We start from the raw sequence: 20,027 nt of genomic DNA, 5'->3' as shown, positions 1-20,027 counted from the left end.
CCTTACTAACCTCCAGGCTGCACAAAAATTAAAACTTGAACAATGCTATAACAGAGTTGTTAAATTTGCAGCAAATACCCCTTTTAGAGCCCACCACTGTATAGCACTCAAAAGCTTAAATTGGTTAGAACTGCCTCATCAACCAGCATATACACAGCTTCTTCACATCTGTGAAATTATCCAGCATCCATCTGCCTGTTCAGTACTAAAAAACATTCTGTGCAACTATGTTTCCAGTTGTTCGTTGTAGTCCAGTGACCAAAAACTCCTGTCTACAAACCTATCATATCTGCTGGGCATTGTCTGTACGTGTACAAGGTTGCTAAGGCCTGGAACTCCTTACCTGTATCCATCAGGTCAATACCCTCCCTCCAATCTTTCATAACTACTCTGAAGGACTTCCTAGTTAAAATCTGGCTCTGTTCTTGCTCAAAACCAGGATAAACTATATCCCTAAATGTGAACAAGTACCTTTTCATTCCTTATACCTCCTTACTCTCCCTTTGTCACTTACTTCCTTACTTCTATCAAATTCTGTTTCCTTACTGTCTCTCTAAATATACCATGAGCCTGTTTTTCCCTCACTTCATATTGCAATTCCTGTTTGTATTATACTAACTTACTTTTAATTTCTCAATAGTCTAAAATTTCTCTAAATATTAAATTATTGTCTTATAACTTGTATAGATTACTAACCAATGTTTTTATATTATGATGACTAATTTGTTATCATTATTTAACTGAGATGTTTTTGTTTTATTTTTGAAGATTGTAAAATTATTGTTCTTAACATGTTTTATAATAATTTGCAGCTTTTCTTCCCATGCTTCTGCTGAAAATGTGCTTCTACAGTCAGACTTTCCCAGTAATCAAATGTCAATAAATAAATAAATTAATACATTTTGGTAATCAATAAATTAAATATATTACAAAGTTCTGGCTGCATAAAAGATAAAAAAAACATACTCAGCATAATTAATGCCAAATATAGAAGGATAATATCTACCATGTTGAAACATATAAAAGTGCCAGCTAGAAATTACAAATACTCTAAACTGGAGCAGTTCTTCAACAGAGCAATGCTGAACATAGATCCGATACCTCGCTTCTAACGGAAAGTCATAATACATAAGGTAAAAATGCCATCATTATTGCGGTCATGATATAGTTGTTACATTTACTAAAGGTAACTGAAACAGAAGTGGTTCTTCAGCAGAGAATGTATAAGAAGTCCTGTAATTCTTGAACAAGACTTCTTCATTGGTGGCAACATTTATTTAGAAGGCGCTATTTTGTCTATTTATTTAGTACCCTAATAATTCAACTCCAAACTTACATAAGTCTTCAGAAATCATATCCAGACCCTATCTGGGTTCCCGAAATACAAAAAAAAAAAAAAATGGCCATGTACAATAAAACTTTATGCTGTACAATTTTACGTTAGTAACTTGTAAGTGGGGGAGGGGCATCCCTGATGATTTCCCTTGGCCATACTAATTATATCTGATGATAGCACCAAACTTAACTTGACAAAAGGCCCACATATATATGTATTAATAAGATTACAAACATCTTGGGAAAACCAAATCTGTCACGTGTCAAGATCAATACCTCCACTAAACCTTTAGTGCTCTTTGTACAACAAAGTTTGCTACAAGAAGCAGGCAATTCGACTGAATTATCAATATTAACTATTATTTTATGAAGATAATCAAAAGTTGGATGGCCAGATATAATATCATGTCAGTTCAAGTGGACTGGAAAAGGCAAACATTAATTACTCTAGCTGTCAAGATGGTCATAAAAAGTTAAAAATAATGGTTCAGAACTGAAAGTGGCTAATGAAATGTCACCTGGTGTGAATTCTTACTCATCTTAAGAATACCTAACATTACAGTCTTTTTCCAACTTAGGGTTATTTCTCTTGTTTCAAACACATGATTAGCTAAGTTCAGAAATTCAACTCTGAACTTCTCATTGAAGGTTAAGTGTATTTCAATAGACAACTGTTCTGGGCCAGGGAGTTTGAATCTTTTTAGAGGTTTAGGGCTTCACTAAACACAAGTGTAATTTCCACTACCAAGGATTCGCTACTGTTCCTGAGTTAGACTCTACATCCATTCAAGTAAATGCTGATTAATATCCATCTCTAGTTCAATGTAAGGCTTTTCTTCCTTGTACAAGAACTTATTGTAAGACAGAACCTTTGTAGTATAGTGAATTAAATTGTCTGGATAATATTGCTGGTAGGTTGTCTTTTTTGTAACCAGTCTGTATTCTGATAAAGAATTAGCACTAACAATGTCTGAGCCTGTGCAAAATTTTCAAAATATTTAAGCTTAAGGGCCATCTTAGTATAATGTATTTCACTAGTCAATAAATAATTTCTCTATTTTTTCTTATATACCTCCACTATTCTAGTTGGGGATCCTGTGAGGAGGATTCTGACACATGCAACTCATCCTCCAACAGTCTACATCTCGTCCCGCCAATGTCATTCTGCTTCTTACAGAAGGACGTCTCTCTTTAGTCAGATAATTGTTGAACTGATCGCATTACTTAGCTAGAGTAAACAATGCAAGAAAGACCCACCTAAGCTAGAGTCTTTGCTGTGTAGCACCTTAAACCTCCTCTAATAGAGCCCATTGGATACAACCCTTAAGGACATCCCAGTGTTTCACTAACATGGCTTCTGAATGCCAATAACTTTTTACTTTTTGCTTCTTAAGTCTTTATGGGTACATTCAGGTCAATAAAATTGCCCCCATTTCCAGCAATAGAATTTTAACAGCTATCAAAATGCATTACTGTTTATCTATAAATTAATGGTCTAACATTATTGCATTCTCTCATGCCCTGCTTGAACTAAAGAAACAGATAAATACATTCAGGTGTGTGTGCACGTGTACATGTGTGTGTGTGTGTGTGTGTGTGTGTGTGTGTGTAGCTGATTTCTCTTTCATACAGACAGCAGACACATGGTAGGATATTCACAAATCCCTACCTGAAGAATGTGCATTTGCAGTTTTCATGGCTGGTCACGGGGTTGCTTCATCACAACTGCCTGTTGCAGACAGAATACCTCTGACAGTTATTTGTGTTTATGCACCAGACAGATGTACAGATCATATAGCCTTTAGTAGAAGGTAGGTGAAGTGCCTAAGAGATTGCTGCCTTCAGACTCTGTAGTCAAACTGGATGGCTTTATTGCTCTTATATGGAACGTCAGTGATACTTGGTGGACCTTGATTGTAAGGTTTTGTCTCAAAGATCTGAACTTGAGTTCTGAAATATAACTAGACTTGCACTGTAATGGCCTTTCAATGACAAATTTTATATCTGAACTCAAAGAAACTCATAACGTCTTGTGGTAACAGAGGACCTTGTACTGTGACTCAGTGATAGACTGTGTTGCCACATTGTGAATCTTGAGCATGCATGTTCTGATCTCTTAACCGAAGAGAGGATTACCACTTGATGGTTTCAGTGGACACAACATTGACCAGCAGAGTTAGGCGACAAAAACAGGAAGTGAAACTGTTTTGTGAATGTCTGGCAGGAGCTTCTTTTTGTGAAGAATTTAATTTCTACTTCTAAGTTGACTTTTTGGAGAGGAAGTTGGGATACTGAGTCCAATACATTATCTCCCAAACATTGTTTGAGGGATGAAAGTGTAACCCCCCCCAAAACCAAACAAAACCTTGAACAGGAAATTGCAACTTCAGCTGAAAGGAATGAATGTCAAAACTTGTGATAATTGGAGATACAGATGGCCCACCTAGAACTCAGGGCCATGGAGGAAAAGATGTATCTGAAGTCCCTTCAGATTTGTTGCAACAAGTATTTGCATCTGGAGACCCTTTTAATTTGGTCCTGCAGCCAAGATGTCATGTAGCATCTAAACAAGAAAGAGGGCCCTGGAAGAAATATTGTGCCCGGAGACCCTCCTAATTTGTTTGAACAACCAATCTATCATGTGGCATCTACAGAAGCAAGAAGGAATGTAAGGTGTATAAGGAAGTGATGCATGTCTCACAATTGGCTATAGAGTGAAGAATCACTCTTTCTGTAGACAACATTTCATAGCAGGTGGACATATTGTATTATTCAAATCCCTTCTTGCAGCTGTGGATTCAAAAAACAAGTTTAGATTAGATTTTCTAAATGTGAGGAACTCTCAAGATCAATTTATTTGCCATCTGGTACAGTGAGGATCCCCCTTTCTGCTCAGTACAGCAATAGAGATTCCTCTGCATCTTCCCACCATTCCCAATGTTACAATAACACACTACACATTTCAAGGAGAAAGACCCAAACTAATTCCCACCACCACTTGGTTTTGGAAAAGTCTGTGATTTCAGGTTTTCAAGTCACTGATTTAAAAAAAAACAAAACAAATAATAGCTATGGGGGGTCCCACTTACTTGGGATGACAGCCATCTCTATGTCTGTGTTCTACTCTGGGTCCTCTGACTGTACAAGATGTTTGGACAAAATTACAGAATTAAATGAAGTTGATACAAGGCCTTCCACCAAACAGATGTACTTTGCTATGTAGACATTTGTATAAGACATCAGCTGGCCAGTCTTTGGGTCATCTAGATATGCCTCTGGCACCTGTGTGATTTAGGCATTGATTATTCCATGGTCAAGGAGCATCTGACAGATATGCATGCACAGTCTGACCTTGTTAAGGACAGGATTCTGGCCCAATGTTACTTGGTCAAATAGTTCCTTAAAGGAGTCATGCATTTTTATCCACTTTTGGAGAACCCCTTCCTCTCTCTAGAATCTGAACTTCATGATAGACAGGTTTGCTAGTCTTCTGTTTGAACATGGTGGTTCAGAGTCAGAGAAGGTAATTTGCTGTTCTTATGCAAGCAACCAGTTAGCCTGCTTAAAAAAAACTGAAACAATAATCAACAGATTTTGTGCAAAAAATGTAGCAAATTCTAAATTATAAATAATACATTTAAAATAATCATCTAGTTAGACAGTATAACCATGGTAGTATGACAGATTTAATCCACCATTACTGCTACATGGGCACATGGACATAAAACAGAAAAACTCCTAGCATATTGACTTAAAACCAGAAAGAACATAGATTCATTCAAGGGACAAAAGACAGACAAGGGAATATAAAAGCATCTGGTCCTGACTTTTGGGAACATGGGCTAATTTATAGGCTAGGCTTATAAGGACCTTGGGGCCAGTAACCTAGTAACTTGCCATGATCCTATGATCTTATGAAAAGCTCACCTAAGTGATAAAAAGAATGGCAGAATGCTATTGGTGAAAAAAAGAATGGCAGAATGCTATTGGTGAAAAAAAGAATGGCAGAATGCTATTGGTGAAAAAAAAATGGCAGAATGTTATTGGTGACTTTATGACAGAAACTCACTACTTATCAGTGACAAGGCTGAGCGATTCTTGAAAGGCATACCATTTCCTCTTGTAACCCCACAGAAAGCAGACATAATTGCTGTCCCTATAATAGTACAGAAAATTTAACACACACTGAAACAGTGCCTAAAAGAAAATGTACCTGAACCAATCTGAACATGTCACTTCAAGTGCAGTTATTGTCATATGTATCTAAATATTTTAAATATATTTATGAAAGAGGACAAATGTCTCCTTCTAGCACCCATTCAGTTACTACAGTTCTTCCAAAACCTAATATGTTACCCGACGTTACATCAAGTTTCAGATTTGGATATTTGAATTTATAAAAAACACATACAAAATATTTTTACTTTTCAAGCGTAAAGTGTAGTCATTTTTTTTGTTAATGTCTGTATTATGTTGAGTTACTATTCGATATCTACTATGTACTACACAGGTTTACTAACAAGGAATATTATCCGTTCTCTTAGTATTGTGTGTTTTCTTCTTTTCATATTTATTTTTACTGGTTCAAAATGCAGAGTAATGTCCTGTCACAGTATATCATAGCATAAATATTTTCCCTTACAGACTGCTGCTGTTGAGGCATTTCCTAGTCTGACTTAAATAAGGTATTAGAAGAAAAGTTACTTGCTAGTACTTTCATTCTTCTGGTTACCCACGCGATTGTCCTTAGTACCTGTTACTTAATAATATTGTTTGTTCTCCTATACAGCATAACTAACACTGGATATATTACTTTTTGTGGAAAATTGCTCTTAGTTTTTATTAAAGTATATCAATTGCCTTCTCATGTTGAATAAGTAATTGTTAGTATTTTAATTCATACACAAGGAAGCATGCAGTGTGACAGGAGTTTGATACCTCTGCTCTGCTTACAGAAAATCATGGCAAAAATTAGGAAGTGCAAGACTTAGCAAGGTAAAATCTCCCTTATCAATCTTAAACAAGCAACCTGTGGGGCTATGTCTGCAATCTCAATGTACTGAACTAACAATAAATGGAGCCACCTATACTGAGCCATATGGAGAGATGATAAATCAGCAAGCAAAAGAGAGCACTATTGCTGTAACTGAATTCATCCTTAAATCTTGGCGAGTACCTTCACAAGGTGGACCCTGTTTTTCACAAAATCTTACAAAGACTACACTGATATGCATATTGTATTTTATATGGTATATATCATGGATAGTAGTAAGTTAAAAAATAAAAAAAGATAGCTGAGTGCACTAGACCCAGGATAAAAAAGTGCCCAATCCTGGTAGGTGCTCTGGTGCCAGGACTAGTAAAAATGACAGTGTAGAATCCTCAAGACATGGAAGCATTCCTACAATGGGTCTAGGCCAAGCTCAGGGCGAGGATGGCCCACTGTTGCAGAAGGAAGTAGCAGTCCACAAAAATCACAAAAACTGATAGGCCAAAAAAGAGCCATACAGTCGATAGAGTGGACTATTGAGGATAAGAAAGAAATGATATATTGTTACTATCATACAAAAAGCCCAGAATTTCCATACAGAAGATATACAAAAAACTAAGAGAGAAATTAGAAGAAAGAAAAATACTTTCATAAGAAAAACTGTCAGAAGATTCAAATGCAAATTTGTGTTCATTGATACAACACATCTATTAAAATCACTATATAGACCAAAAAACCTTGGGCCATTTGGAAAAAGAAGCGACTGAAGAAGTGTGAAAATATAAAGAACAAATCTAGAGACTTTTGGAAAGTATAAAAAAGAAATATGGACATGGGAAAGAAAGAGGGATCTGATATGGTGCAATACTTATGCTAAGGAGAAAGCTAAATTAATCAACACAAAAAAGCAGTTCCAAAGATATTTGAAGAGAAATACAGGTAAAGACACCCAGATATGGAAAATTTCACAATAAGAAATAAGATCACAAAGAGGGACTGTAGAACAGAAGATTAGTCAAGTAGACGTTAAAAAGAACCTGAAGTTATGGAATACTTGCGAAGTGAAGGATTTAGTGTAGAAAGTCTAACACAGGTCATATCACAGCATGATGGAACAACGAGTCCACAAAATACAGAGAAACAGGAAGTGCAGGAGACGTCTGAAGAAGAAATAAGGACATGGAAATGAAAAAGAGATTTAATATGGTGCAATATTTATGCAAAGGAGAAAGCAAAACTAATCAATAGAAAAAGAACAGCACCAAAGGTATTTGAAGAGAAATACAGGCAAAGGCATCTAGACATGAAAAACTTTTTACAATACAAAAAATAAGAAAACAAAGAGGAAATGTAGAGAAGAGGATTAATAATGGAGACGTTAAAGAAATAGAAACTGAGGTTATGGATTACCTATGGAGCAAAGGATTTAGTGTAGAAAGTTTAAATCAGATAACATCACAGCAAGAGAGAGCAATGGACATCCAAATTAAAAAGAAACCAGCGTACCAGGAAGCACCTGATCAGTTGCCATATAAAGATACTTTGGAGCCTTCTAAAGGAAACCAGTACAAATGTTCAGATGGACTTGGATAGCAAAGGAAAGACCAGGAAACTGTGGCAACTCTGATACAGTCAGTGTTGTGGAGTGACATGCCAGTGATTTGCCATATAAAAGTGGAATGGACAGCACAGGAAGATGCTCTGGAACTTTCTATAGAATGTCCACAACAAATGGAAAACAAAGAATGTGGTCTCAGTTTGGAAGGAAAAGATCTAAGAGAATAGTTGCTTGATTTAATAGAGAAGGATAGACATATAAAGATCAATGAAAGAAATAGACTACAGAAGGTCAATAAAACCCAAAAAGTTAGAAGTTTGATAAAACAAATGAGCACAGTAATTAGGACTGTCCATAGAGATTTATGTGCAGCTAAATTAATAACAGATAAAGTCTTAGCACAAGAACACAGGGTAGTAAGAAGTTCCACTGTTATAAATATAAAACAGGGAACAGATCAACAAAAATACTCAGAATGATAGACGTGATAAAAGCAGCACTCAGTATTATAACAGATCAGGATCTATCATGCACTATCACAAACAATAAACTAAAAATATCAGCACAGGCAGAAAAACTTAGAAGATATGTAAATAAATATAAAGGAAAAGTACAAGATAACCAATTTATTGATGACCCAAAAAAGTTTTTATAGAGAATTGGGAAACAAGCCAAAAGGAATTGAAACACCACCAAAAAAAAAAAAAAGAAGAAATAGTTACATTTTGGAGAAATATCTGTGAAGATCCTGTGCAACATGACAAAGATGCTAAATGGATAGAAGAATTAAAAGAAAGAATAAGAAGTTCAAATGTACAGAATATAAAATGGGATGAAGTAGTGGCAAGTGAGATTGAAACAAAGTTAAGAAAAGCTCCTAACTGGAAAACTCCAGGCCCTGATGCAGTACCTAACTTCTAGCTAAAAGTATTAACTTCTTTGCATTAAAATTTAGCTATGAGTAAGAACTACTTATATGTCCACCCCGAACAGACACCAGCCTGGTTAACAACAGGAAAAACAATGCTCCTTCTTAAGAGTGAACCTACAAGCTGTCCTAAAAACTATAGACCAATAATTTGCCTTCCAATCACATATAAACTATACACTGGAATTGATGCCAACAGAGTTTATAGTCATTTAGAAGAAAACTCAATCATGGCAATAGAACAGAAGAGTAATAAAAGAAAGTCATATGGAACAAAGGATCATTTGTTGTTAAATAAAGTCATAGTGGAGAACTGTAAAAAGAGGAGGAATCTAAGTATGTCATGAATAGACTACAAAAACATTTGTCAGTATCCCACATTCATGGATAAAAGAGTACCTAAAAATTAATTAAATACACCCTACACTGATTGATTACATTACAGCGACCATGAAGCAGTGGCAAATCAATTTGCAGTTAAGCCACGATAAAGGACAAATTATTATTCCAGCGATAAAAATTCAAAGGGGATATTCCAGGGTGACTCTCTGTTTCTACTGCTCTTTTGTCTTCCCTTAACCCATTAAGCTGTTTGCTTAACAGATTAGGTCATGGTTACAATTTGGCTCCCAGAAAACAACAAAGTGTACAAACTTATCATCTTCTTTTTGTAGATGATTTAAAACTGTATAGCTCATCAGGCGAGGAACTGAAAGCACACCTGCAAGTGATCAAAACATTTTCTGATGATATAAGAATGTAATTTGGTCTTGATAAATGTGCAAAAGCAAGCTTTAAAGCAGGAAAGCTGCAGCACCAAGAAAACATCAGTTTGGGACAAGAATGTGATATAAAAGAAATTGAGCAAGCGGGAGTGTATAAATATTTGAGAATTGCTGAAGGATCAACAATAAGATATGAACAAATGCAAATAAAACTTAGTAAGGAATATTTTAAAAGACGTAAATTAATACTGAAAATAGTGTTGACATCTAGGAAAAAAGTTCAAGCTATAAACAAATTTGCTCTTCCTGTCCTAACTTACAGTTTTGGAGTCAATGACTGGTCCCAAAAGGTGTTGAATAGTTTAGACAGGAAAACAAGAAGGATGCTTCATACTCATCAAATGATTTATACAAATCACTGCATACCAAGATTATTTAGTCCCCGTTCTGAAGGAGGTATGGGCCTCCTCAAAATTGATTATATGTATAGATCTGTAATCATGGGACTGCATGCATATCTGCTAACCTCACAAGACCCAAATGTAGTGAAAGTTTTGAAACACGAGGTGAATAAGTCTAATATGACTTCCCTGATTAGTTTTGCTGAAGCATATCGTCGTCAAGCGAGAATGGAAATCAAACCAGAAGAAGATAAAAATCAGGCAGCAACTGAATGTGCCAAGAAACAAAAGAAAGAATATAAGATGAAGGATCAGATGAGAAGGCAAGAAATGTGGAAAATGCATAAATATTGTTGCAAGTATAGAAAAGTCTTGGAACAAGATCATGTTGATCAGGATCAAATCAGGAATGGTTAAGGCGAGGTGAATTTAAACCAAAAGACGAAGGGTTAATATTGATGGCTACGTAAACACTGGTTTACAAAGATCATTGAACATGTGGGAGAAACAGACAAATGTAGGTTTTGTAAGACAGTATTGGTAACAGTTGCACATCTTGTTGATGGTTGTGATATACTAATGGCAGAAGGACTGTATACTGAAAGGCATAATGTGGCAAGACTGTTGCATTGGGGATTGTGCAAACATTATTATACTGAAGTGGCTGAAAAATTCTGAAAACATGAGCTACAAAGCATTATAGAAAATGATAATGTTTATTTCACATGGGATCACCCATTACCAACAGTTAAAAAAATAGATGAGAGAAAACCAGATATAGTAGTCCATGAAAAGAAGACAAAAGTAGCATTGATCATTGAAATTGCTACACTCAGTGACTACAGTGTCTTATGTACAGAAAAACACAGTCATAAAATACCAGGATTTGCAGACAGAAATGAGGGCAGTGTGGAAGGATACCCAGAGAGTTTCAGTAGTAGTAGGAGAAACAGGTCTTATAAAAAAGAATGTACAGTCATACTTAGATATGTTACCAATACATGTAACTCCGTACGAATTGCAGAAGGCATCATTACTGGGCACATTGCGGGTGCTGTGAAGAGCACTTCTGACTAACATCAAAGATTTAACCATACAATACTAATTTCATGAACTTTAATCATGCTTTGACTTAGGAATGGGGTCCATTCCCGTCATGGTATTAGAAACCCAAAAGACTTGGAGAAATTAAATAAGTGAGAAGTCAGAAGATATAGCAAATCTGCTGGTTGACCAATTTAGCTCTATTTGTACCCCTCTCTGCCCCACAGACACCTGTCATGAAGTACCCTTGACAATAATTCCCCACATATCACTCAAAAATAGGTCCTCAATGCACTTTCCAAGGCTAAGAACACTTCATCAGTGGTCCCCGATAATCTTCCAGGATGCCTCCTTAATATCATGAAAGTGTCCTATCAAGACGACTAGAATCAGTATTTAACCACACCCTTCAGATAGACTTTGTACCAAGTGAATGGAGGAATTAAACTGTTATCCCACTGCACAAGGGTGGGCCATCTATGGACTCAGGTAATAACAGTCTGACTAGTCTCATATGCAAAGCCCTGGTAAGAATTATCATGAAGGTGATAACAATGACATAGGAAACCTTCATATACTGGATCCAACTCACTTTGGTTTTGTCATGGTCAGGTCATGCCTCCTTAACCTGGTGTACTTCTTTGAGAAGTTCACCAACACAATGGATGATGACAAAATCGTACATACTGTCTAACATTAACTGGCCAAAGCATTTGACACAATACTCCACTCAGGCATTGTAAAGAAACTCACAAAATTAGGCATAAACCTATTCCACCCGCTGGATAGTCAGCTCACTCACAGATAGGACCCAGGAGGTTAGGATGCAGGAGTCTACCTCCACAAAGAGGGTCATTCACCAGTTGAGTCCTCAGGACTCATTGCTAGGACCACTCCTGTTTGGCAGTTACTTCTCTGAAGTTCAGGCCAAAGTCAAAGGCCTCTGTTTGTACAAGTTTGCAGATGATTGCAAACTAGGCATAGTCATAGAATCCCCAGTGACACGAATACCCTCCAAGAAGATCTGACACAGGCTAATATATGTTGCCACAGTCACCATCTAAAATTCAATGCCAGGAAATTCATAATAGCATCCTTTGGGAAGATGGCTACCCCTGAAACTACCACCCTAATAATACACCCCTAAGAGTAGACCAAGTGGTCAGGGATTTGGGAATACATGTAGACATGTAGAGAGTAACCTTGCCTTTGATCATCATATGTCTTTGGTAAATTGTGCAACTTATAAACAAGGTTATGGCATCTAGGTCCAAGGATGTCACTGTTCTGCTGTACTTGGCCCTTATCAGACCAATCACTGAGCATAACTTTCCTCTTTGGTATGCAACAACCAGAGTGTCCAAAGAGGTTCTTAACAAAAAGAATATTGCTTCAAAGCCCTATCCCTGTACATGGTCTCCTACAGCTTGCTGAAAAGTGATCTCCTGTTCTACAAAGCATTCTCTCATCTCACTGTCATGGAGCTATTCTACATTGCAAAACAAATGGCATAAGAATTACCTGATCTAGGGACCTAAACTTCATCTGCAGCATAAATAGGGCAGCTGGAGGGACAGGTACATTTCTTAGAGACTACCTCTTCTCTGGAAGGAGAGGTCATCCTTAAATCAATTCAAACAGATGACAGATAGACAAGGTCTATGTCCGAAAACACAGGTTCCTTCTATCCAGAAAAAATCACTTATTATACCTTTATATAAAAGGTGGCACATCTACAGAGTTCAATAGCTACAGGCCCATTGCAATCCTCTCCCCCATCAAAAATACTTTTTAGAAATGTATCCATGTACAGTTTCTACATCACCTAAATTCATACAATCTGCTGTCGGAAACACAGTTTGGTTTCAGACCCCACCACAGCAGAACCACCACCCTTCTTCACTTCACCAACATAGGAACAGTGGTAACCTAGTGTCAACTGTGTTCCTAGACTTATCCAAAGCTTTCGACACTGTGTCACACCAACATTTACTTTTTGAACTCTCTTTTTTAGGTGTTTCTCCCTTAAATGGTTCCTTAGTAATCTATCTGGAAGGCAGCAAGCAGTCAAATGGCAACAGGACCTCTCTTCGTCTCCTCCAGTTACCATAGGTGTCCCTCAGGGCTCAATACTAGGACCCCCTCTTTTTAATATTTTTATAAACAAGCTTCACAGTGGCATACATCAAGCAAATATAGTACAATATTCAGATGATTTGACTTTAATATGTACAGCCCCTACAATATCTAGATTACAGAAAATCACCCAAATTTCTTTTTCTTCAATTGATAGATGGCTGAAAAATTCAAGCCTACTCTTTAATCAAAATAAAACAAAACTAATACTCCACCCCAAAACATTAACTCAATCAAAAACAACCTTTCTTGTTTACACCAGCAAAAATACTAAAACTGAGGTAGTACCACAGACTAAATTACTAAGCATTATAATAGGTGACAATCTTAAAATCAACATATTCTTCAAACAATTAAAAAGACCCATGAGAAACATGTCTCCTTTACAGGGTAAAAACAGTCCTTTACAGACTCAGCAAGACAAACCCTGGCATCATCCTATTTTCTTCCTACCCTCTTATATGCTTCACTTATCCTTACAAATGTATGCGCTATGCTAAAATCTAAACTAGCCTCCTGTTACAATAAAGTAGCTAAATTTACTACCAGCACTGCACACTGAACTCACCACTGTCAAGTCTTAAACCAACTAAACTGGCTAGAGCTTAACAACTACATAACATACTCAGCTACTTATGGCATACAAACTGATATACTTTCCTGCACAATGCCCTGCATTAAAAATGCCTCCCACCTCCCACAGGGGACCTCCATTCTGGTGATAAATTTCTACCTAGCACTACTAAGGCAAATAATTAATTGGGGGACTCACTATACTCCTGATACATCTCCAAGCTCTGGAACACCATCCCAAAATGACTAACAAATTTCCAAGTTATAAAATACAACTCAAACAATCACTTACCCAATCTTGGTCATGCTCATGTTCATCACCAAGTTGAGAATTTTTGTAAAAGCACAAACTTCTTATTGCGAGTCACAAACTTTTTGCCCTGCTCTACTCGAATCAATTCAGCCCTTACTGCACTTGAATTAATGCATCCCTTTTCACCCCCCCTAACAACACTTCTCATCTTACTCTTTTTCTGACTGCCCCCATTGACCACTCTACCTCTGTCATGTATCGCCTGCATACTTAAATTGTAAACCTTCTAGATACACCAATTTGGAACAAGCAGCCTAAACAGAAATAATCCTATACCATGCTCCCTCAGTCATATGCTTTACCACTGTCCTCCTATACAATACTAAAATCTTCCACCCACTCCTACATCATTTTATAACTTATTTCAACAAATCTCTTGAACTCTTTACAAACCTATACACTACTAAAATCTCCCTTCCTATATAATTTTAGAAATAACTTCATTACATATCATGAACTCCTTGCAAACCTTTCTTTACTGAAATGAAAGAACACTAAACTTCTTTATAATAATGTTTCCTTTTTGCAGTATCAGTCCATTTACTTCAGCAAGTTTTACAGCTACAACAACTGTATAGACTTATTGTTGATGTAAATTTACTTTATATACCTGTCTTGTAATTATGTTTTCTGTTTCATGAGAAATGTTTTCTGAGAACTGTCTGAAATTCACTTGCTAATATAAATGTACTGTCATGGAGTTTTTCTTCCCGGACCTCTACTGAAAATGGGCTTTGCCTCTTCACACAACAAAGACAAATAAATAAATAAATAAATAAAACATAACTTGGACCAGAGGGTGAGAATTGAACATTTATCCCTGGTTGGACACGTGTCTCTAGTAGAGACAGGCAGTGTATAAATGATTGAACATCCATGCTCAAGCCTAAATATACCCCTTAACATAAGGGTATCAAAATTTGTCAGATACACTTGGGAAGCATGGCTAGGCTTAAAAAGGCCCCTGGGGTTGTTAGCCTAATGATCACTTATAAACCTGGTGACCTATACATTGGGAATGCCCCCCTATGTTCTTGTACACTGGTTGTAGAATGCTTATTTTCCAGTTATCTGCAGAAGACCTCTGTTCTCCATACTATGATGGGAGCCCTTAGAAGCCATTCCTTCCCCAATTCACCAAATATCTCAATCATATATGCTTTAACTTCATCTGAGCCGGCTGCATCATTGACTTCTTTTTCATCAGTGCACTTTTTACTTCTTCTGATGTGGTTTTCCATTTTCATTGTAAGTTGTGCATTCAACAGTACAGCTTTTGTGAGTTTTTTCCATACTTCAACTGTCTAGATTTTCACAGACTATCCAGATTTTTGCCTCATATTTTTGATCTGTTCCTCATAAAAAATGTAGCTTTCTGGCAAGTCATTTAAAACTGAAGTCACTAAATATTGACATATAATTGAGTTTTAGACTTCATATCTTTCAGAAAATGCATGCTGATGCCAAACCTGTTATTCTAGTAACTTTCTAATTTATAAGAGCAATATTTAAAATATGTCCCTGATTTTGGGCGTTTGACCCCCCGGTTATTTTTGTCTTTGTCCACGTTTCTGCTGTCACTTCAGAAACTTCCTGAAGTACAGTTCCATCTGATTTAATGTCCTCTGGACTGATGAGCAGATCGTTGTTGGCATTCCTTATGAATATCTGTCAACATCCTTCTTTGTTATTATGTCATTGCCTTGCAGTCAGTTATAGCTTCTTTGTACCATCTACTGAGTCAATTTCCAGAAGATGGTAGAGGGTCTCGAATACCTTGTTCTTTACGATTGTGAATACTGTGTTAGCCTCTTTTAGTCAAACACCTAGTCTGGTCTGTCTTTCCAATCTCCCACTACTGTCTGCACTCCTTTATTTGATACATTTCTGCATTTCTAAATTCCACCACCAGCTTTCCTTATTTATGTTATTTCCACACATGGCTGGACCACAGATGTATTTAATTGTCTTCGCACATGCTGCTTTGATTCACTGCTCTTCATCTTCTGCTCCACCTGTTTCATCTTCTTCTTCTTGATTTGCTAGTGTTGCGAGTATTTTCTTGAACTGCTGTTTTTATTTATTTTTTATTTTGTGCTCCTGTCAACTTCCAGGTCTTTAGCCTAGTCTCTGTTGACCTTAGATCCTTCCCTGACAACTGCTTGTAACTAATTGTTGCCACATATAGCTAGGGATGGCAGTCTGCCTTAGATGCTTCTCTGACAACTGCTTGTAACTAATTGTTGCCACATGTAGCTAGGGATGGCAGTCTGCCTTAGATCCTTCTCTGACAACTGCTTGTAACTAATTGTTGCCACATATAGCTAGGGACGGCAGTCTGCCTTAGATCCTTCTCTGACAACTGCTTGTAACTAATTGTTGCCACATATAGCTAGGGATGGCAGTCTGCCTTAGATCCTTCTCTGACAATTGCTTGTAACTAATTGTTGTCACATATAGCTAGGGATGGCAGTCTGCCTTAGATCCTTCTCTGACAATTGCTTGTAACTAATTGCTGCCAAATATAGCTAGGGACGGCAGTCTGCCTTAGATCCTTCCCTGACAACTGCTTGTAACTAATTGTTGCCACATATAGCTAGGGACGGCAGTCTGCCTTAGATCCTTCCCTGACAACTGCTTGTAACTAATTGTTGCCACATATAGCTAGGGATGGCAGTCTGCTGTCCAGTATCCTAGACTGGTTTATCTGTGATGCCTTTGTTGAGTGAAAGCCGAATATAAAAACAATCAACATGCCAAACCTGAACTAAGGATTGCTATGCTGAATGCAGGTTTACTGATAAGAATCAACTTGGAAGTGGATATGATGGTAAGGAAGAGCCCGGACATGCCATGTGTAAAGACAATGAGGAAGTGCAGTGCAGCAAACCCATTTGGCTTTGGATCAAGAGTCTACTACTCAGGAGGAGGACAGACGAGAAACTGTGTTAAAACTGTGGTGAGGGAGAGGTTTCTGAAGACAGTGAGGAATGTCATTATAATTATTGACAGACTCATGGCAATCTGACTCTAGTGCAAAGATAGGACACTATTCTTAATCACTGGGAAAAATATATGAACTCCATACGTACAGTCACCGAAGGTCAGAACAGATCCCAAACCTGGTGCTGTCATACAGAAATTGTAACCTTAGAAACACTATACTGCCCACTATATATGCATGTATACCTATACATGATGAAAAGAGTGTAGTCAGGCAATGGATGCAAGACCTCTTAAATAAACTAAGACATCATGAGTTAGTGCTGATAATGGGAGAATTGAATGTTCATATCAGGACACACAGGACAGTAAAGAACAGGATATGAGGACTGCCTTGGTCCACATGGGTGGGGCAACTGGAATAAACAAGGCCAGGTGATTGTAGACTTCTGCCTGGCAAACTGCTTGATGGGGGACAACATGTGGTTCACCAAGACAGACAACCATAAGATTGCATACAAGAGTGGTCAACATGCAACTCGGGAAAACTTCCTCCTAGTAAGGAAAGGGCATTGGAGTAAAATCGGAGATTACAAAGTCATCCCCAGTGAAGCAGTCGGTCCAAACATTTGATCAACAGCATAAACTACTGATGGCCACAATCCACTGCAAATAGTGGTCAGAGAAGACTCTAAGGTCAACACAGACTTGGTAGAAGAACTGGAGTTGTCTGGAGCAAAAGCACAAGAGCTCAAGGAAATACTTAGGGCTCTAGCACCTCAGGAAGATGAGGAAATGGTGGAGTTAAAGAAGAATGGCATCATTTCAAAATGGCATGTGTGAAGACTATGGGAAAGGTATGCGGCTGAACCAGGCATGGAAATAAGGTACCTAAGGAAAGCTGATGGTGGAGTGCAGAATTCCAGGTAGTTATTAAATGAAAGAAGGAGTGCAGGAAAAACATGGGGGTAGGAAAAGATGGACTAGGCTAAGAGGGCATACTGGCTGACTGACAAAGAAGTTAAAAGAGTAGTCAAAATAGCAAAGAAGGTATCAGAGGCACTTGACCAGCTTCTGGAAAGTGACCCAGCAGAAGTCATAAAGAAATTCTATCAGGTTACAAGGCAAAGTCAGAAAGATAAAGAAGATAGTCATCAGATACAATTCATGAGGGATGCCAACAACAACCTGCTCACCAGACCACAGGACATCAAAGGTAGATGGAAAGAGTACTTCCAGCAGCTTCTGAATGAAGAAAACCCCACAGAAGCTGTAGTCTCCATACACAGCCGATGCAAGAAGAAGAAGAAGAAGAAGAAAAGCCTATCCTAGAAGAAATAAGATCAGCACTAAGGAAAATGAAGTCAGGGAAAAGTAGCAGGCTCAGATGAATTTATATCAGATATGATCAGAATGTTGGATGAGTTAGGTGAGAGATGGCTCCAGAGGATACTCATAGCAGCATGGAGAGAAAGGAACATACCAGCTGACTAGAAAATAAATATTCTAGTACTCATAGATTCCCAAAGCCCTTCTGTAAGTAATTTATTGCCTTCCTTTCAGGAGATGTCAGATTACAAAATGTATACATAATGAGACTCCTTAATATTTTATTTTACAGACTCACATTATGCAGTAGTTTAACTACAACCTACTTACATAATTTGTTTCACTAACCACGCATGGAGAATCACCTTATGATACACTTCACTCTTCCAAACACTTTTGGTTATCTTTTCCATGAAAGGCAGCTCACATGATTCAGGTGTAACAGCTGGGCATCCAGGTAATGAATGTAGTGTTTCTGCATTACCAGCTTGAAGTCAAGCAACTAGTGGTACTCATCTTCCTGACTGTGGATTAGGTACCATGAAGCAATAAAATCAGAAAGGTTAGCATTCCATTTCACCTGGTTTGCAGAAAATACAGCTGATTAGCCTAAATCCATTATTAAAAAACTGCATGCCATTGTGCATTCTTGAGCTAGTGTCCTGAAAAATTGCCTCATGGGAAATCTGCATATCTTACATAATGCTTTTATAAAATAAAGTTTGTAAATATTTTTTTGTAAATATATTTCTCTCTTTTGCCTGTGTCTCTTTGACTGGTTCCTAGATACATCTGCTGTGGCACTATTTTGCTCTTCTGTTTGGAACTTATTTTGTTGCTGACCTCTTAGACTAGTGCGCATAATTTTTTTTATAAAATGAGTGTCGCAGAAAATAACTAGATTCTTAACTTAACAGTTATCCTTCTGAGACGTAACAGGAGCAAAGCATGTTTATAGTAATAAAAATGCATTATTAAAGATGTGTTTGTGTGTGTGTGTGTGTGTGTGTGTGTGTGTGTGTGGCGCGCATGTGTGTGGGTAACACAATCATGTAATCACAAAGCAGTTTACTGAAGCACTTCCATTTTATAGAGAAATTTGCATATTTCTTACTAAAAGGAGGTTCATATATACTTTTGTACAGCTGTTTCTTTGTCAGGGTTTTACTCGTTGGGTCCTGTGTGCATCTGTTGTGAGAATTATTTTGCACTTCTACACTGCATCAGGGTTATTAATCAAGTTCTGAACAAAGCCAAAATCAGACAAAATGCAATAAAATTAGATTAACAATCATATCTGCATGATCTTCTGCTTTAACAATTCTTGTAAGTTGGCCTTTCTCTCTCACTTTATAAACACACACACACACACGCACACACACACACACACACACACACACACACACACACACACACACACACACACAAACACACACACACACACACACACACACACACACACACACACACACACACACACACACACACACACACACACATATCTATCTATATATCTCTATATATCTATATATCTATATCCAGTGGGCGTGAACGAGAGGTGAGGCAAATATGCCTCTCAGAGGGCCAAGCTGGGGCACTTTGGCCTGTGCTGTACACTCCAGAACTGACAGCAGCACATACAAGGGCACCACCTCAGAGAGGGTGCAAGGGTGCACTGCACCCCCTGGAAACGGGCTGCTGAGAAAATTTATTTTAAAAAAAAAAAAAAAACTTTTTTTTTTTTTTTTTCCT

Source organism: Protopterus annectens, chromosome 3.part0, assembly GCF_019279795.1.
Source record: "Protopterus annectens isolate FY-2018-M chromosome 3.part0, PAN1.0, whole genome shotgun sequence".
Classification (NCBI taxonomy): Eukaryota; Metazoa; Chordata; order Ceratodontiformes; family Protopteridae; genus Protopterus; species Protopterus annectens.
The sequence above is the reverse complement of the archived record's forward strand: the minus strand, read 5'-3'. Positions refer to the sequence as shown.